Genomic DNA, 21,751 nt, shown 5'->3' with positions numbered 1-21,751 from the left:
CCAAAAGCAGCTAAGAACCACTGAATTTGTCCCACATCATTACACAGCATATATTTCATTCAGCTCCTTAACTGGGCAGCACAATAAAAGCCCCAGACCTCCCTAGGCCAGATGCAATTCAGGGCTCTGGGGGAATGATCATGAATAATGACTACTCTGAAGGATGCTGTCACTAATGCAACAAGTTCAACATATATAATTGGCAAACTCTCTATGGCTTTCTTTCTGTTGCTCTAGTTTTTGCTTTCTTGTGGCCTGACTCTGTTCTCACTCACGTTGGTGTAAATCAGAAGTTACTGAATGAAGCCAAAGCTATTATGTCAGAGCAAGCGAAAGGAGAATCAGGTCCTCCATTTCTGCAGTCACTAGTTAGCATTCTCAACTAGTAACATGAGTGCTGCGATGAACGGCTGGGCTCTTCCACCCATGCAATCTCACTTCATTTTGGGTTACATCTCAGACCAAACCCTAATCTATAACAGAAAAAAAAATACTCTCTGTATCGGGGTGGGCAAACTTTTTGGCCTGAGAGCCACATCAGGGCTCCAAAATTGTATGGAGGGCCGGTGTAGTGTATTAAAATTGCTCCCCACCGGAATGTGCTACTTACAGTGTACTACTTACGGCTGCCAGTCCTGGTGCTCTGAGCGGCATAGTAAGGGAGCAGGGAGCTGGGTGGTTGAATAAAGGGCAGGAGTCCCAGGGGGCAGTCAGGGGACAGGGAGCAGGGGTGTGGATAGGGGTCGGGCAGTCAGGGGTGCGGTTAGGGGCGGGGGATCCCGGGAAGGAGGCAGTCAGGGGACAAGGAGGGGGTGAGGGGTTGAATGGGTCGGGAGTTCTGAGGGGGGCAGTCAGGGGGGTGTGAAGTGGGAGGGGGCGGATAGGAGGTGGGGGCCAGGCTGTTTGGGGAGGCACAGCTTACTTACGGTGTACTACTTATGGCTGCCAGCCCTGGTGCTCCGTAAGTGGCACATTCCTACAGGGAACACCCGGCCGGTGGCTCTCGCAGCCACGCTGCCCGGCAGGAGCTCGCAGCCCTGCCGCCCAGAGTGCTGGCAGCATGACGAGCTGAGGCTGCTTAGAGGGGAGGACAGCAGGGGAGGGGCCAGGGGCTAGCCTCTCTGGCTGGGAGCTCAAAGGCCGGGCAGGACGGTCCCGTGAGCCGGATGTGGCCCACAGGCCGTAGTTTGCCTACGTCTGCTCTACATCCTATATCCATATTAAAGCCTGGGCTATAAACAGAGCATGTGAACTGAGTTAGGGGGTCCTGATGGGAGGCATTTAGCATGTCAGGAACTCAGCAGTAAACTTTCACTTGTACCTTTCTCTTTTAAATAAGTCTTAAGAACATTAAATAGGAAGAGTTGCTATGACAATGGGATAAGGAGAAGCAATCTAAGAGGTACAGCTTTACCGACTTGAGTTTACAGCACTTGCAGGAGATTTTGTAGGACAATGGCTGTATTCAGTTTCCTATTAAAATCATCGCTCTCTTTTCTCCACACAGCATTAGTAATATTTCATCATCTACACAGGTCATAGGTATCATACACTTAGGGGAGCCAATGAAGAAACACAGACTTTGACTGGACGATTTTGGGGTGTCAATGCTTTATGGTTGAGTCTAAGTTCTTTTTTCATGTACAGTTTCTCTTATCTTTAATAGACTAATATCCTGTACTCCCAGCAATGCATTAATCCAGCATGTACCTTACAATGTCGCCCTTTCATTGGACTCACCCAAACATCTGCTGCATTTTCTTTTCAATAGAACTGATTTGCAGGCTGCAATTTGTTGTTGCTACCTTGGCGAGGATGGGGGGTAATTACACACATCAGTGTTTGTAATGTGTTAACACAAATCCTTTGTATTGTCACATGCATTTTTCCCTGATTCAATTGATGTATTTCTCCCTCCCACCCATTCCCAATTTTATGCTCCCTTTCTCTGCCATTACATCAAACTAACCATACATATGAAATTCAGCTAATAGGCTCACACTCGGCTACAGGAACATTTGTATTTTTGTATTTTGCATTTTTACTTCTGTATGTCAACTGTCTGTCAAATTTCAGAGCAACCTCACAATTCCACTTCTACCATATAAATACTCCTGGGACATGACAAACTCTGGATAAGTTCTGTAACAGAAATGTGAACCAGAATTCAGCCAAATGAGTCTCACTCATGAGATAGTGGAGAAGGGGAGCTCCCCTCCTTAATCATCAACAGATTTAAAATCAAGAATGAAGTTCTGCATTTTAAACACCAGCTATCCTCATGTGATAGGTGGAAAGTTAGCTCCGACCCCTACTCAAGAGTTCAGCCAGTTTTATTCTCCATAAAAAAAAAAAAAGGCAGTAGGAAATTAAATGGATTTTGGGGTGAAAGCATACTGAGCAAAACAGGAAACATGTCCAGCCTTGGTCTGTATTACGTGGATAAACTATCTCCAGCTCACAGCCACGGGACTTACTGCATTCTCTGTGTATGGCTAATATTACAAAATGACCTTGATAGCAAGGCTAGCAAACTATAAGGAGACTGACCTTTCATTTAACATTCTGCCAAAACCATGGGAGAAGCAAGGGTTAAAATGGGAAAGGTGCCACTGCCATGTGTTTTCAGATCCCTCCTTGTCCCAGTGGCTGGTTATGGACTAGAACTGAGGTCTCAGCCCTACTTTCCAAACCACAACATGAGAGCTATCATCTTGAAAGACAGAACTGGGGTACGGAAGGGTTTATACAGACTATTTTTATACATTGACCAAAACCTACACCATTCATAACACCATTATCTTTGGGAGGCTTTTTGTGTGGTAAAAGATTTTATTGCAGCAAAGGTGACCACAATGGGACAGGACAGAGTAGAAGAGCCAGGTAAAGAGTTGTTTGTTGGAACGTATAGTACTGGTAAGCATGGACTGCATGATGTTCGTATGCATCAACTGGATCTTTGCAGAATGAAACACACACTCACACGAAGGCACCAGGGGGCGTTCAGTACTATGGGTAAATCTATTTCTCACAAACAGTGAAAATGACAGAGGAAATGGATGTCCTGACTTCCAGCATGTGTCATGTTAATGCCCCTTATATTTTTGTATATTTCCAAACAAATCAAATTGGCAGCACAGGGAGCATAAATAACCAGTTTCACAGTGTGTTGACTGTTATGGTTATTACAGTGCAAGCAGCAGGATAATAAGAATTTGGAAACTGCAGAGACATACTTTAGAATGATGTAGAATGAATAAGTGAGACCCCCCCATTTTTATATCCAATCCCCTAGCCCAGAAAATTGAATTGCTAACAAAACCTGTGGAAATGATTATCTTAACTTCAACTACAAGACATTTTGTTATCTTAGGTATGTGCATGAATGCACACATTCACCCATCTACATATGGGCATTCTCTGCTGTCTCCCAGCTAACCAACTGGGATTTCGACAGTGATAGGAAATGAAATCTGTATATACTGTTTGTGGCAAGCCCTTTGGGATCTTTGGATGAAACTAGAAAAGTTGCCTTTTTCACTCTTAGGGCAAGAAAAGCAGGAAGAAAAAACATTAGAATGTATGTAACTCTCAATTAGCCGAGAGACAGACCACATACACTGATATTTTATGAATCATTCTACTTTTCAATATATACCAAAAAAGCTAAATGTTTATAAAGAATTGTGTCAAAAAATTATTTTCAAGAAGGTTGCTATTTAATGAAACTACACAGGTATTTTGGGGACTAGAGTCTGCCTTTATTTAAGCAAAGATATGATCATTTTGAAAGTGACTGCTCATTAAACTCATTACTAGAAAATGAGTTGGGCCCAATCCTCAGCTGGTGTTAAAAGCTGTTGACTTCGATGAAGCTATGCCAGCTTACACTAGCTAAGGACCAGGCTCCTTAAGCCTTGAGGTGCATATGAAATACAAATATACTGTGTCTATATGCACAGGTAGTTAGTTCAGTCACCATTAATTCATTCAGGGAAATTAGAAACTCTGGGCAAAATTCTGTCAGTCCCTTATGTGATAACACAGTGCAGAGGAGGAGTGCAAGGAGCTTTCCTCCCTCCGTACATGACGGTCACCACACAAGGGCCAAGGTGGGTGAGGTAGTATCTTCTATCGGTGAGAGACACAGGGTATGTCTTCACTACCAACGTTCGGCAGCACTTTAACGTGGCTGTGCAGTCAGGGCACCAATGCTGGGATAAAACCCAACCCCCACAAGGGGAGTAGCTCCCAGTCCACTGTCTACAATGCCACTTTACAGAGCTGAAACTTACACTGCTCAGGGCCGTGTTTTTTCACACCCCTGAGTGAGAAAGTTTCAATGCTGTAAAGTGGGAGTGTAGACAAGGCCACAAGCTTTCAAGCCACACAGAGCTCTCCTTCAGGTCTGGGAAAAATCACAGCAAAATGCAAGGTGGAACAGATTGTTTAGCATAAGTAGTTAGCACATATTGTAAGGGTCCATTCAGGGTAGAATGTCCCGTTAACAACTCTGCAGTCATAGGACAGAAACAGAGGGTTAATGGGTTACAGATTGTTGTAATAAGCCATAAAAGCCAGTGTCTCTGTTCAGTCCATGATTTTTAGTGTCTAGCAGAGTAATGAATTTAAGCTCCCAGGCTCAAATTTTGAAAGTGTTGTGCAGGTTTCCATTGCAGTGTGTGAGCTTAAACGAGCACAGGGACTGCTCCCTCTCCTCTTTCTTGGGGATGCATGTTGGGAAAAAGCAAAATGAGATCATGTAATAGACTGCATCAAAGGGGTCAAATTAAGGTTGCACTGGCAATCATAATTCTTGCATTTCCCAATTTTTGAGCGCTTGACTTCGCAACCTTAACAATCATTTAACAGTTTTTTAAACATAATTATATATACACACAGTAGAATCGTATCAATATAAACAAAATACTCACAGTACAAAGATCTGAGTCTCTATATATTAGCAAACTCCCATATTACCTTACATACCCTTGTGCTCATGCACATTCACAGAGGTGGAGAGAATTAAAAAGTAGTAAGATGAGGTGAAAGGCTGATGCTGTTTGAGTGATGAAGCCTCCCAGCCTGTGTGCTCATTGCTGGCAGGCAAACTTCACAGTGATTTCTGCTTACAGCCGTGCAAGCCTTCTATCATTAAAATCATGAACTGTCAGAATAGGCAAAACAGATGTCAAACTAAATTGTCTCACCATAAACTGGTAAGCACGAGAGGGAGATGGGGCAATTGCACAGCAAGGTGTGACCTGCCAAGGGATTACTGACTCCTGAGAGAGAGATTGCACACACTCAAAAGGGAGAGTGAAGTGGGGACAATGGGAAGCAGATGGCAGAATAGGTAGAATATGGGAGTCCCTCAAATAGGCTAACAGGAGTGAAATGCATGAGCAGGTTATGTACAGTAACAGCATCCTTGCATCTCCTCCTGTCCCAGGAGCCAAGCAAGTGATTCTCCCTATCCTCATTGCCAGCCTAGTCCAAGGAAGAGGAGTGTGAAGAAGCAAAATCAGGGACCAGGAAGGAATAAGCCACAGGGTAATGTGACAGATGGGACATGACAGCAGCCCTTCCAAAACACACAGCTTGAGAGGTGACTTGTAATGCTAAGCGCTAGTCAAACACGCTTGAAGCTTTGCAGCAGGGACTTCCACCACCACCATCCGGGAGCATGTCTGTTGCATGAGTTGCTGTTTACCATAATGTTAATGTGTTTGCTGTGAGGAGGCTCCAGGCAACCCATCATGTATTGTGCCTACTCTGAGAGCGGGTAGGGTGTTTCTCACCCTATCAAAAGCAGTGATAACTAACTGAACTTAAGGATATTTGGCACTCTTCGTCTCTAGATGGACTACTTGAATTCCCCCAGCTTCATCCACACTTCAGACTCTTGACAAACTCTTGACATGCAGCTAGTAAAAACTGTCAACTGCCTGGTAGAGTAGAAAGCAGAATACTGCAGGATCAACACAAAAGTGAACGGGAGATCAACGGTGTTCTGTGTACTCCACCAGCAAGGGTGATACACAAAGGTGATACAGACTAACATGGCTACCACTCTGAAACCTATCACAAGGGTCATTAGCCTCATAAAACATCACCGACAATACCTTCATCACTTGTGGGTTATCAGATGCACTAACATGTTTGGATTTATTTCCCTAACTGGGGCAAGATTACCTATATTCATTTTTTGCCTCTACCCAAAACAATGCTTCACTGTCCATCTCTGTCTGATCTGAGTTGTGTTACCTCCTGCAGAATCTTTCCACTCCCCCCTTTTCTTTCCATTCTGTGCACTTTTCAATCAGACTGAATAAACAGAAATTCCATCATGTGGAACCATACTGATGCTAACAAAGGTCATCAGCAGGGTTGGAACCTTTAGATCCACCACACAGATCTCTGCCAATTGAGCTAGCTGAGTCAATGTCATCCTCTATGTGGACCAGCACTAGAGGGGGCATGAGACACATATTGTCAGTGGGTTTCACAGATACCTGCTGACAGCAGAGGAATGGTGAGACTCGGGGATCTTGGATTCCATTGCAGGTTCTGGAGGGAAGTGTTCTTTAGTGGTCACAAATCGTTCTGCCCCTGTTCTTCTCCTCATCCCGACCCCACCTCTCCACCCTCGACCCAGTCTAACCTCTTCTGCCCCAGGCTCCCCTTCCTGCCCCAGTCCTACCCTACCCTACCAGGCTTCTCCTCTGGGTTCCCTGTCTGAATCCTAGTCTTCCCCAACTCGCTCCCGGTCTTCTTCATCAGGGTCCACGTCCAGTCAGTTGCAGTCTCCTCGACTCCTTATCCCAATCTTCTTGCCCCATTAGTCACAGTCTGATCCCCAGCTCCTCTTGCAATCTCAGTTTCCTCTCTCGACTACTAGTCTTTTTTGCCCAGCCAGTTCTAGTCCTTCCCTCAGTTCCCAGTGCCAGTCTCACCACTCTCCCAGACTCTTTTTCCAATCTACTCCCCCCACCACAACCCCCATCCCAGAGCTCTTGTCCCCTTTGCATTCAGGTGAGGCAGCTGGAGAACACAGGAGTGACAGTCTCCCTGATCTCAGTTCTGGTGCCTGGCAGCGCAGTGGCTCCCAGCAGCAGCAATTACAGAGAATGTCCTGAAGATATGGGCTGAACAGGTGTGTACTTAGATTTTACAAAGGTTTATAACTTGGTCAGATTTTCATGGGAACAGCAAAAGACACAACCCTGAAACAGAGACAAAACCTTGCCAAATTTCAAGCCCTTCCTCCAAAACATAGTGGTGCTAGAACTATTCAATTAAATGGTTGTAACAATTTTTTTTTTATTTTTCAAAAATGACTGGATCATTTTTGCTGATTCTCCAAACAAAACAAACCAGTCAGAGGAAGATATGCAGCATGGGGAATTTCAGCCTGAACAATTTAAATTTAGCAACGTTTAAGCAACTATGGGCTTGGCTACACTTACAAGTTGCAGCGCTGGGAGTTACAGCGCTGCTCATGCAGCTGTGTAAGGGCCAGCGCTGGAGTGTGGCACACACACCAGCGCAGGCGCGCTGCTGTGGCACACCCACACTTCTTTCTTTCGTATTGAGATGAGTGGGTGCATTGCTCCCACAGATCACCTCGTCCTCCGTTTCCCGTTTTGGCCGTTTTGGGGGAGGGAAGGGAAGGGGAAGGGAAGATGCGGGTGCGGGTCATTCAGCTCCCTGCCGCCCGTGGCAGTGCTCATTCATCCCAGCATTCATTCATTCGCGTTTGCAGCGTTTTGTCTGTCTGTCTCTTGTCTGTCTGAATCTGTCTGTCTGATGGCTGGGCCTGATCTGCTGAGACTCTCTGCTGAGGTGTCACCAGCACAACAACGCACGGCACGAGAGGTTGTCGAGCTCCTAGTCCAGTGAGTGTGTGTGACGATGAACAATATATATATATGTGCGCGGCTGCGTGTGAGCGCGCTTGCGGCTTCGCTGGAACACCGCGCAAAATGCCGCGTTGCGGCGTTGAACAAGCACTTTGGGGTGGACATGCAAGTCATGGTGGTGGGATCACAGGAGCAGTGGCTGTCAGTGGCTTGAGAAACTTTGGTGGCAGCAAATGGGTGTGCCATCTCTGCTTTCATGCTGCGCCCCCAAGATGGCTGTGCCCACAGGCGGCGCGGCGGGTGGGTGGGAAGGCCGGGCAGCTGTGGAAATGGAAATCCAGACAGCTACCGAATCCACGGTCGGTCGTGAAGTGTAGGAGAATGGAATCGATTTGAAGTTTTTTTTGAGTGGAGCAAGGGCAAATTGCATTTTTCCAAAGAAAGACAGTGAGACAGTGGGAGCGTGCAGGACATTGTGGAGGGCTGCTGACAATGGTGGCGTGCTTTGTGGAAATGGGATGGGATAACTGTTATTCTATGGCCGGAGGGCTCTCAGATGGGGCATCCCGTCCTATTCATTCCCCCACCTGGCAGGCTTCTATATTACTCCATGAGCGCAGGTGCAGGCAGGCAGCGGAGGCGTTTCATGTGGGTGCATGCTGGCATTGCAGAACAGTAGGCAGATCAGGGCAGGGGAATGCAGGTCAGAATCTCAGGAAGAGTGCAGGAGGAAGATGACAGGAAGGAGTGAGGATGTCCCCGCCCACTGTGTGATCTGCCAACCCGCATACCCAGCACTGCACCCTAGCTGGGAAGCCCTATACAGCCTTGGGGCGGGACAGAGGACAGTTCAGCTTCAAGGCTGGCTGTGTGGCAATGACTTTTTGCTTGCTGGGCATTTGGTGCTTGTATGGGAAGTGCTTTGGGGGAGCATAAGAAGCCGCTTGATGCTCCCTAATTTATAAGCGCTGAAGTACCCTCCATGAAGATTGGTGAAACATTCATGTGATGGAAGGTGCATAGGGGTTCAAGTCCAGTGACCACCCAGCAGAGAGAGCAGGGCCAGCTAATAGAGGCCCAGCTGAGGGGGCTGGGGGGAGGCCCAGCAGGGAGCTAGAAGAGGCTGAAAGCCAGCTGAGCTTGATGCCTTGGGGGGCAGGAATTGCACTGCTTGCTGTGTTGCTATATTCCATATAATTATGATTAACTGTTATTCTTTTTCTTCTTATAATAATATTTTTTTTTGCTATGCTTATCTTCCTACTATTTTTTCTAATTTCTTTCTTTTTTGAAAGAAAAAAAAACTCTTTGAAAGAGACAGACACACACACACAAAAAAACACACACACAGGGCAGTGGGTGTGGGTTGGTGAACTACACAGTCACAAGTTTGCATATGCATGTCATGTTTGCTGGTTTAATGAATCCTTGCACTTTCAGTGCATATATGGGCATATGATGTGGGGTGCAATGCAGAGGTGAATGGTGGTGGGTGGGGTGGGGGCTGGGGGGTGCTGGGTGGTGGTTGGGTGGAGGGTGGTGGTGGTAAGGGGTGGTTGGAGGGGTGGGGTGGGTTGGAGCTGGGGGTGGGGTGACGGCAGGGGGGGGGGGGGCACAGGGTGGGGGAGTTTGCAGTGGCTTGCTCAGCTTGCATCTAGACTCTTGGCAGTGATGCTCTGCTGCAGCTCTGCAGGCTCCAGCCCTTCTCCTCTTTTCCTCTCTTTCTCTTGCATTTCTTTCCTTCTTCCTCCTTCCTTTTCTTTCTTTTCTCTTCTCTCTCTTCTTCTCTCTTCTGTGCTCTCTTTCTCTCTCTTTTCTTTTTTTCCTCTTTTTTTCTTTCTAGTTTCTTTGATCTTCTCTGCAGTCTTTCCAAGGTCACCAGTCAAAGTCCACTGTAACACACAACATGACAACATTAACACAGACAGCAGTGGCCACAGAATTGACAACATACAGTGTTACTCACAGAGTTCACACTTGAGTTCTCATCTTGCTTTCTGCATTCAAGAAAAAACACAAAAAACAACAGAAATGGTGAGTGAGGGGGAGGCTTGAGGAGAGAGGAGGAGAGGAGAGTGGGTCTAGGTGAGAGAGGAGGTGGAGCAGTGGGGGATGCAAGGTGCTCTGCTTCTTAATCTCTATCTCTTCACTAAAGAGTCTTTCACAGGAGACTTAATCCTGGATCTCTTCTCCTACTGATCACTAGGGGGGGAGAGGGAGCTGGGGGGGAGCCATGAATGTGTGGATTCCGCCCGATCACCTGCGGCGGTTCAGAAATGGTCCCCCGGTCCCCTGGTGGCGAATTGTGGCGGCGGGACGTCCGGCGTGCCTGGAGGGGTGGGACTCTGGGAACCTGCCTAAGAACGCCTGCGGGCACGCTCTGGGCCTGGATGAAGCTCTTGCTGAGATAAACCTTGCGCGTGATAGACACACATCAGCGCTGGGGCTCACATCAGCTGAGATCATGCATGCATGCATCCACATACCCCACATCTCACAGCAACCCCACATCTAGGCGCTTAAAAAGCCTTATACCCTACTCCCTTCCTCTTCTTCCTGCCTTGCACTGCTGCTGCTAAAAACTGCTGCTGCTGCTGCTCCTCTCTGCTTGTCCTCCTGCAACTGCTGGCTGCTCCTGTGCATTTCCCCTTCCCCTCCCAGCTTTCCTCTCCTCCCCCCCCCCCCCTCTCTCCTCCTCCTCCCCCTCCTCCCTCCTCCTCTAGTCCCCCCCGCCCCCTCCCCCCACCCCACTCCTCCTCCTCCTGGTCACCCCCCAAGTGTCCAACGGGGGTCGGTGGGGGGCAGTGGGGTCCTCTCCCCTCTCGTCGGGCTTTGTAAGGCGTCTCTTCTCTTACTTTTTGCATTCATTGCCAGCCGTCGATGTATCCTGGCCAGCTGTCCACACCGCGCGTGCACCCTTCCAACTTTGCAGTTATTCCTGGCCGTTGAGCTGTTAGTTGACTCCTGAACAGGCGCCTCACCCCAATGACTGATGATTCCGCACACCTGTGCTCCATGCTGGGGCTCTGATGCGCAGACTGGGGCCCTTACCTGTGCTGCACACCTGAACTGATTGCACTGGCTCACCTGGCTGCAGCACAGGAAGGAGATTTTAAAGAACATTTAACTGATTTAAAGCTGCACCTACCTGAGGCAAGCAGAGCAGCAAACAGGAGTGCAGCAAGTGGGAAGGCAGGAATTGGTCATCTGAGGCTGGAGGTGAGGATAGCACCTTGGTGGGTGGTGAGGGTGAGTGGGATTGGTCAGGTCCACACCAGAGGCTGGGGGCTGGTTGAGCCCTGCAGGTGTGTTAGTGGGTGTGCACAGGAGCCTGCAGGCCAGCAGCTGGAGGAGCGCATGTGTGGCCAAGCCTGAAAAGGGGATCTTATAATGGGAAGTGTCAGAAATTACGAACTATGTTGGGCAGGGCAACCAGCATAATCCATGGCTGTGGAAGAGGGCCCCTGGAGCCAACCATCCAAATTCCACAAAAGGATACTTAGAGAAACATTCTTTTGTTAAACAACTTGTGAGAGCTGTAAAGAGAGTCAATGGCAAGGTAAATTGTTCCTCCACTTATTGTGAATTACAGCACCAAGGCGCCTGTGAATAAGAATAGAGCTACTTTTATTACTGTTTCACTCCTACCATTCTTTTCCCGCTAAGGTGTACGAGATTTATTCCATTAGATGTGAGAGAACAAGTGCATAAAAATCAAACATACTAGATGTACCTGTTCTCTTCACAATGATCCATGATGGATAAATGATAACTCAAGTATTTACTACATTGCATACAATCTATGAGCAGATCACTACCATTTGTAAACAGACATTTATCTATACATCCAGTGCTTGTGGTGCTTTCTTCACGGAGTACAATCCATAATGTCAGGTTTCAGAGTAGCAGCCGTGTTAGTCTGTATCCGGAAAAAAAAACAGGAGTACTTGTGGCACCTTAAAGACTAACAAATTTATTTAAGCATGAGCTTTCGTGAGCTACAGCTCACTTCTTCGGATGCATAGAATGGAACACACAGACAGGGGATATTTATACATACAGAGAACACGAAAAGGTGGAAGTATGCATACCAACAGGCAGAGTCTAATCAATTGAGATGAGCTATCGTTAGCAGGAGGAAAAAAACTTTTTGAAGTGATAATTAAGATGGCCCATAGAAGGTGTGAGGAGAACTTAACATAGGGAAATAAAATGTATAAATATCCCCTGTCTGTGTGTTCCATTCTATGCATCCGAAGAAGTGAGCTGTAGCTCACGAAAGCTCATGCTTAAATAAATTTGTTAGTCTTTAAGGTGCCACAAGTACTCCTGTTTTTAATCCATAATGTGTAAATACTACCACTCTGCTTATCTCAAGCTCTTAAATTAATTGAGTTCTTTGCAGCACTGGGTGATCATTTTATCTATGCATTCCATTTACAGCAAATCAACTGCTATATGACCTGAGATCCATTTTAAGAAGGGGCAATTAATTCTGCCTATTTGTTTGGAATACAATTCTGATTTGGAGTAAATATATGATTACATCAAATCCTAAGTGACCATATCAGATGGGGGGAGGACCCACAAACCAGACAAATACAAAATAATGTGCAGGGGGGGAAAAGGGAAAGTCTAAAGAATAACAACTGCAGAGGAAAATTACTATTAGGCTTATCTACAGTCCAACAGGATCTATAAATCCTTTATCAACATTCCCAATAAAAACTAGATAATAACATCTGAGCCTGCTTAGGCTAGACTACAGTATCTTCTGACATGCACTTACTGAATTATTTGAATTTAAAATTTAGTGCAGTGTAGTTTGCTAGACGTCCTAAGACATCATAACTGAGCTGAATTTCCAATAGTCTATTAAACCACACAGATTCCCCAGGGGGAGGGGGCGCTGCATTACTGTCATATTTATAATATATAGAGATATACCTATCTCATAGAACTGGAAGGGACCCTGAAAGGTAACTGAGTCCAGCCCTCTGCCTTCACTAGCAGGACCAAGTACTGATTTTGCCCCAGATTCCTAAGTTGCCCCCTTGAGAATTGAACTCACAACCCTGGGTTTAGCAGGTCAATGCTCAAACCACTGAGCTATCATTAACATCATAGCTGCACTCCTTTTTCCTGAGCTGAGAAATACAAACTGCCTGGTGTTGGTCACCTGAAACAATTGTGTATTTCACTGATGCTAAAAACATTTCTCCTCGCCTGTAAATCAGTAGGCCACTGCCTGACTTTTCTTTATATGCAAAATACTGCTTTTGTTTCCAGAGGGGAGACACAACTTCTCCCTGGGACGCAATATTTAAATGTTAGTGTAAGGCCATGTCTGTGCTAGAAACTTATTGGTTAGGGGTGTGGGTTTTTTACATTTCTAAACTAGCAAATGCCTTAGTAGAGATACAGTTATACCAGTATGAGTCCTTTTGCAAGTACAGCTTATTTCACTCGGGGAACCAGTACAAGCTATGCCAGCAAAAGAACTCTTTTCCTCAGTATTCTACACTAGGAGCGTTTGTTGATATAGCTAGACAGTGAGACAGGTACAGCTATAGCAGCAAATCTTTTCTAGCGTAGCTGTGACTGAGTGAAAGTCACTAGGAAGAGCTCCCTAAGCAGTGTTGGCTGACAGCTGTCCTGAAGCATTCTCCCTACACAGTATCAAAGCTAGCCGGTTGTGGTGCTAAAGTAATAGCAAGTTCCCTTTCACACACCATCAAGATTGTAAGTGTGCACTGCTGTATGCTTTCTGCCTAGCTAGACCCATCAAAATGCCTTCTTTGTTTCCCTTCGTCCCCTTCAAATACAACAACTCAACTGCATAGGATGCAGAGCACATCTGTTACCTAAATGTTTACCAATGCACAGGATGTCAAATTTTTGTTTAGTACACAGGCATCCATAGTGTCAACCACCTGTACAACTACAGGCAAGTCTCATCTTATGCGGGGGTTCCGTTCCGCGGTTAGCGCGTACAGCAAAAACCGCATATAGTGAAACACTCATTGAGCTGAATGGCGGGCGGAATTGCCCGCACTACAGATGCAGTTTTTATATTGTTCTCTCTCTTTTTTTTCCGTTTTTGCCGATCGCACAAAGCTGAATTTGCGCATGTTAAATGTGCCTCAGACGCGACTTGCCTGTAATCACATGTAAACAAAAAGGACCCAGAAGGAAAATACTTTTAAATAATGAAAGACTGCAAAATTGATCTACACAGGAATTACTCCCAAGAAGACCTGAGCAAGGCAAGTGGAGCAAGACGAGGGACAGAAGAAAAAAACCTTTAAGAAGCTGAAAGTTCTGGAAACTTTTTCTCCTGGGCAACTATCAAATAATATTACAAGAGTTCTACCAGGGGGTTGTGCACCAATTAGCAGAGAGCACTGAGGTAGGCAGAGAAATCACAAGAAACGTCAGGTCACTCAGCTGAGACCCAGCCTCCTCTGAAAGCCAGGAAAAAAAAATCCTACATTTAAATACTTTAGATCTGAAATACTTTATCAAATACAGTCAGTCCTGTTAGAGCCCTTAGCATAATGAGGAAGCTCACAGAGGAGGGATTATTCTACCATGTACAAACTAATTGCTGCATGAGTCAGGAAGGAACTTTCTTTTTACATATGCAATGGACTATGAATTGCTATGAGGGCAAGAGGAAGTGATTTGCTTTTCTCTCAGCAATCTGTACTGCTACTGTGGATCAGATATGAAGGGCCAATAGACCAATCCACTATGACAACTCCTCTATTTAGTTAACAATATAAAACTTTTAGCTGCTACAAAAGTCATTATGTGGACAATATTTATTCTGAGAGGTAGCAATCCTAACTGTGCTTGAGTAATGGTGATGGCAGCACCAGCTGACAGCAGCAGTTAAGCAAATACCAGCAAGCCATCAAAATCTGCTCTGTTTTTTCTCACTATTCTTCCAAGGATCTTGTGATTGGAGGGGAGTTAACATGCATTTCCACTGTACTAGATGGTACTATTCTTACCTGTCTTCAAAACAAATCAACTGGGCTATTAGTAAAAAAAAAAAAAAAAAAACACACAGACAGAGATATTTATACATACAGAGAACATGCAGGCAGAGTCTAATCAATTGAGATGAGCTAAAAACTTTTAGAAGTGATAATTAAGATGGCCCATAGAAGGTGTAGAACTTAACATTGCAAAATTGCCACCTTCAAGTCTGTCACTGAGTGGTTATGTTATGATTCCTGATGTCAGGGCATTGCTGGCACATGATGGCATATATCACGTTGATAGACCTGATGGTGTGTCTGATGTGATTAGGTCCTGTGATGGTGTCACTATGGATATGGGATAGGTTCCTGGGTTAGTGTTTATGTTGTATGGTGTGCGGTTGCTGGTGAGGGAGGCTGTGTCTCCCAAGATCTGTGAGAGTGAGGCTATTAGTGATGCTCCTTGTAACCCACCTTCAGGAAAGCAAATCCAATTCCCAGAGGAAACACCAGCTGTGTCCTCATCAAAGGAGGAAGCTCAGCAGCTCCATTTTTGTAGCCATTTTTCTGATCTCTTGCTAAATAACAATATTTCACACCCAATGATGAAATGTTTCATCACCATACTGTCCATAAGCGATGTCACTCTTATGGTGGAAATATACTGCATGGTAAGTAAAGTCTATGTATGGAGAAATCCTTGTGCATGAAAAAGAAAACATAGCTGCTACCTTAATAAATATTTATTGTAGCCCTTATGTTGCCTTTCAGCTTACATTTTTTATAAGTGTCCTCCAACACTGTAGGTGCAATTTTGCACCCACATTAAATGGAAAATTAAACTCTGCTTTCTGCTTTTAGATGCCTAACTACCTCACTGCATCCACAACCTCAGCGGAAATTCCAGAAGACTCCAATAGGTGTCTCCAGCTGGTCTTCACTGGATTTTGTTGGTAAATGTTGATTTCTAATGGCCTTTATTGTTTTTAATTAATCCTCTTAGTGCTCAACAAAAGCCATCTGAATACACCCACAACTGCAATAACATCAATGAATCTGAGAGTGTGCTGTTCACCCAACAACAACAGCATTGTCTCATTTGCAGTATACAATAGGCATCAGAAAAACTAATCCTCACTTCACGGTTCTTGCACCTACATAGCTGATGAGACAGCACTTGGGCTGGATAAGATGCTCCCTCAACCATACCTTTATTTATATTGTGTTTCTCTGTGGTTAATATGATTGCTCTTTGCATACATTTAAATAATTTTCTCCTGAATTAACCTCACACTTCAGCCATTTATAGCACAGCATCTAACATCATAAACAGAGACCTGAGGTATCCAGCCAACCAACTGGCTCAGGCCAGAGCTTGTTCTTTCCTGATCCCCTATAATGGAAGTCAGCTGCATTGTGAAGTATGATTAGAGATGCGAAGTCTAATAGAGTCAAAACACTTTCCTATTCCCTGCTAATCCATGCCAGTCAGAGGCCTTCAGGAAATGACTGGCTGTAATCAGTGCGCTGGCTTTTAATTGAAGAGAATGCATTAGGTGTCATCAGCCACTTCACTGTCACACCACACAGTCAGCAGAGGATAATGAGCCCACAGGCTCTGTGCCATTTTAACCATTTTATGTTATAGTTAACATATTGTTTCACAGCATACAATGCTGCCTGTCTCTCTCATGGTTGGGGGAAGAACCCGAGGAAGCTCACTGAGACAAGGCACTTGTATGTCCCCACTAGCAAGCCTGATTGTTTGGGTTGATATAAAGTTTTACCTACCCAGGTTTGCCTCTGCACATGACTTGGTCCAATTCTGATGACAGGTACAGGCCAATCTGGCCAGCAAAACCCACACACTTGCTGTAAAGCTACCAAATGTGGGCATAAGGAAATTCAGAAGATTAGAAAGTAAATAGACACAAGATTGCCTTCGTTTATGGAATTTTATGTATGTCACGTTCCCGTCCCAAGCTACATATGATCACCAACCACTGACACACTAGTCATCTTTCTGTGGGAGGTGGCAACGGTTTAACAAAACACAGTGAACTAGATTCTGAGCTCAGTTATACTGGCACAAATCCATAGTAACTCCCAGGAAGTCAATGCAGAGGAACACCAATGTCACAAAGAGCAGAATCTGACTTACCAATTCTAACTGAAACTACAAGGGGAACGTTAGGTGAGATGGGTGTAAATTACAAAAAAACGCTGGTCTATAAAACACGCTGCTGCTGTCCAGTCCCTGCTTTCCTCTTTATTCTTGTTGCTTTAACAGTGGTGGGAGTGGCAGATAAAGCAATAGTCATAGATTAGTTTCAGAGTAGCAGCCACACTCTAAGGTGCCACAAGTACTCCTGTTCTTTTAGTCATAGATTAGAATCTCTCAACCTTTGAGATGTATCACAACATTAACATTAGTTAAACCTAGTTGATTTGACAATTAACTTTCTGCCTAAAGAAGGCTTCTGACCGAGAATTCCTCATGAATCACACAGTGATTATCACTCCAAATACAACCCAGCTAATAACTTATAAAAAGAAAATAATATTAACTAACAGTACTAGGATGTTTAAGTGTCCCATTTCAAAACAAACATGCTGAGATTTGCTGAACTACCTAAACAACTCAAATGAGTGACTTCAGCCAAGCTGACAGATGGCATTTTATAGCAGCAAGCCACTACAAACTTAAAAAAAAAACCTACATTATTGAAGTGAAAAATAATAGAAATAGAAACAGCAAAGTCCATGAAACAAAAAATACAACGGGGATAAAATTTGGCATACAAAATACTCCTGATTTAAGCAAGTTATAAGCATGATCAAAATCATACCCATAGGGCATAACCCAACAAAGCACTTCATTTTAAGCACGACTAGTTCAGATGACTTCATCTGGACTATTCCCATGCTTAGTTAAACACAGACTTAAGTGCTTGGCTGGAGCCGGGCATTAGTGTGCTCTGTGAGGCCACAGGGAGCAAGATCGCATCAGTGTTCAAATCCAGACCTGGTCAAGTCTTTTTTCATTTAGTTCAACCTCCAATCAGCAGTGTAGCACTTCAATAACGACTGAGGTAGGTTTTCGAATAACTATTATTATTATTCATCATTTATTTTATGGTAGCATTTATTTTATGGGGTAGAATGATCCCCAATCGCATTGGAGCCCCACTGGACATTTTTAAGAAAAGGTTAGACAAACACCTGTCAGGAATGGTTTAGTTATTACTTAGTCCTGTCCTGGGTTCAGGGGACTGCACTAAATGACCTACTGAGGTCCCTTCCAGTCCTACACTTCTATGATTCTATGACCGTACTGGGCACTGCTTATTAAGAACACATATATGAAGACAATTCCCTGCCAAAAAGAGCCAGAGAATAATGTATGGTAAATACAGTACTGGATGCTGCTGTAATCTAGCCTGACTATTCTCGGTCTCTGCAGTGGTTCTTGTCTGTGTGTGAAAGTCTGCAAGAATCAACAGGAACTGTGGCACTGTATAGGGTTCTTCAGGATGCATGTACTTTAAACTACCTACTCAATCTTAACTATTCATAGCACAATGAGACATTCCAAAGCGCCTTCTAAAATTTAAATAAAATGCCTATATTAATTGAATTGTGGGAAATTTTCAGTTTTTTCCTCCACAGTCTGACTAAACCCTTCCTGTCACAAATTTGATCAGAAAGCTGATATCTAGAAATAGGTCAGTCTTGTTTCCATATTTTACCTTCTGGCTTTTCCTAATCATTTACATTTGGCTTTTTTTTGATTTTTTAAAAATCTGTTTAACAATAATTATAAAGAGAAATCATGAAGGAAAGGACACGAAGTAAAACTGCAATGAATGGTATCATTTGGTGGCCTACGTGAAATAAGTTGATGGCATTAGTCCAGTACCCAATAGAGAAGTGTCCACATTATGATTAATATTAATTGGCATCCGTGCTGGCAATCTGAGCAAAGGGGACAAGGACTGAATGGACTATGGAAACCGAACTACTCTCTCACCCCTTAGCAGGATTTTAGGCAGATTGTCAGGGGAGGGTAGAAGAAGCTTGCATTGCCGGGTTTCACAGACATAGTGGGCTTACCAGTTTCCACAGATGTCAATCTGGCCACGTTCATGAGCACTAAATTGTAAAACAGAGCAGATTGCAACCAATGTGACCAGAGCCATCCTTTGAAGACTCTACTCTGGTAGATAATTGATTTTAAAACTCACCTTTTTATGCCACAGTGAGAGTAAGTGCTGGATTCGTATAAGAGTTTGCATAAAGGAAGACATGGGAAACAGGAAGAAGTATCCCTGTGTGCAACATCCTTTTCCTTGGAAGAATATTTTAGACTATGTATATTTGTCATAAAATGTGTCCCGTACTACATAAATATTTATTAAACTCTTTGGGTCAAATCCCCAGATCCATACTCAATTTCTACACAGCTCTTACTCAGGCAAACTTCTGCTGACTTAAATGGGAGTGGAGCCTCACTAAATCCCACCCAGTGCTCAACATCTTGCAAAAATGGATCATTTTTGTTCTACACTTAAGGCAATGGAAAGAGGTTTTACTTGGCCTAAGTGACAGGATTCATTGTAAATCTAACTGCCAGGAGGTAACAGCATATAGAACTTCCTCCACCGCCCCTATTCTTTGTTCATTGGGAGCAGGAGTGTTGCTCAGAAAATTGTAGCTCTCCTTTTGATGGGAGACAGCCATACCACTAGGTCTCAAACTTCAATACTCAACCATCACAAATGCAGAAATTGATCAGAAAAATCAGAGCTTTTCATACAAAACTAGCGATAGGCTTGTAATTTGTACAGCTGTGAATAAAAAGCATCTCAGACTTTGTCTAGATCTTTCAATCAGGGCCATGGGAAAACTGCACATAACGCAATTTTCAGGTCACTCCACAATTTTCCAGCTCTCGATGTGTCAATGTTTGGCCTGGTCTACACTGTGGGGGGCATGGGATCGACGTCCACGCCTCCCCCGTTGACTCCACTACCGCCGCTCGCTCCGGTGGAGTTCCAGAGTCAACGGGGAGCGCGTTCGAGGATTGATATATCGCGTCTAAATGAGACGCGATATATCGATCCCCAATAAATCGATCGCTACCTGCCGATACGGCGGGTAGTCTGGACGTACCCTTTAAATGGCTACACTGGTACTCAGCTGGCCCCATGCTGCTTCTCTCTCTGCTTCCGGCCCTCCCATCTCTCTCTCTCTCACTTTCTTCCATCTCAGCAATACTATGACAGGGAAGAAAGGAGACTTTTCTAAAAATAAGCACAATACCACTGGTGGATGAAGAAAGTATTATGACCAGGGAAATATAGGAGCAGTTATCATTAATCTGTTTATCAGATTGGGTTTACATATCAAGACATATGTCTGATTAGTCATAAGTTTTATATATGATTTTTTTTGGGGTGTGATTGTGTCTTCTGTGAAGCACCTAGAACAGTAAATATTATTACACAGCCAGTGTGTCAGACACTTCAGGACAAAGGACCTTATTTTCATATCCTTCTGTGAAGAGCTTGTAACTGAAATAGACAACATACAAAGAACACACAACAATGGAAAAGTAATGCAGTTGCACAGGTTAAATTTAAGCTCACGTCATGTTCATCCAGTGATCTTGCATGGATTTGTGGGTACATGCGCATGCGTCCATGTTGCTGACTTAGACTCATTTAGAAGAGCATTTTTGCATCAACATCTCCTGAAAACCCTCCTGACACTTGCTAACACAACTGAGTTGGACGCACAACAAATTCCATCCTATAATATGGCGGCCTGTCAGGATCCCAACAAGGGCAGTCAGGGACAAGGGTCTGAGTGGGGGCAAACCTGAGGCTGGGAGTAGCAGAGGAGCTCATAGTCAGGTTCTAAGCCAGAATCAATACCAAGGGTCCGAGTCTGAGTCAGATTTCAAGATCTGAGTCAGGAGTAGGCTGACCAGACAGCAAATGTGAAAAATCGGGACGGGGGTGGAGGGTAATAGGAGGCTGTATAAGAAAAAGACCCCAAAATCGGGACTGTCTCTGTAAAATCGGGACATCTGGTCACCCTCGTCAGGAGGCAAAGTCCAAACTAAACCAAAGTCAAAGCCAGGAATTCAGGAGCAAGGAGCAGGAACGGTTGTGGCAGTTACAGGAGATCCACACTGTTTCCTGGACTTGCCCCCCTGAGTTTATATAACGCAGGGTGCCAAAAAAGAGCCATGAGGCTGCTGTCTGTTAATCCCTCCAGGCAGAACTTCCCGTGATCTGTGTGCACAGTGGGTCATGTGAAGTGGAGCACAAGCTGATCATAGTTGCCACTGGGTGGCAGCCTGGAGCTGCCTGGTAGCTCTGTAGGACTGGGTTCTAGACCTGCAGGGCCTTACACTGCCGCTGTATCAGGCAAGATAAGGGCAGGGGTGAGCTTGAAGATGTATTTTAAGAAGGACTTGATGGAAGAGAGAGTAGGGACACAGTGGACCAATTCAGACAGAGGTCTAAAGGTATAGGAGGCAGCATGGAAGAAACCTTTGAAACAAGAATAGGAACAAGACACGGTGACACCAAGGGTTAATTTTGCAGCTTGGGCTGAACAAGGGGAGCTCATCAGAAAGAGATGGCAACAGATAGCTGGGCAGGAGCCAGGCTGCCTTGCCATGTCCCTGCCTACACAAGCAGATAAATTTGTTCCAAATGGCAAGGGGAAACCGGCAGAGGGATCTAATAAAGGACAGCGGCATTCTGGACGGACCAATGCTAGTGTAAAGAATGGGAACTCATGATCAATGAAACATGAAGTGTAACTATTATTACCAGGCAAACCAGCAGATATGTCAATGTTAACTAGGAAAAACTGGAACGAAAGCTCTTT

The 21,751-nt window shown here is 44.7% G+C and overlaps 1 protein-coding gene across 6 annotated transcripts in view; it reads right to left on the bottom strand.

Annotated features, from left to right (window-relative positions):
- Positions 1–21,751, bottom strand: part of LRP8 (LDL receptor related protein 8) — a 451,875-nt gene that overhangs the window by 191,721 nt on the left and 238,403 nt on the right. The gene's annotated exons all lie outside the window — the stretch shown is intronic.

Source organism: Mauremys reevesii, linkage group 8, assembly GCF_016161935.1.
Source record: "Mauremys reevesii isolate NIE-2019 linkage group 8, ASM1616193v1, whole genome shotgun sequence".
Taxonomy (NCBI): Eukaryota; Metazoa; Chordata; order Testudines; family Geoemydidae; genus Mauremys; species Mauremys reevesii.
The sequence above is the reverse complement of the archived record's forward strand: the minus strand, read 5'-3'. Positions and strand labels throughout refer to the sequence as shown.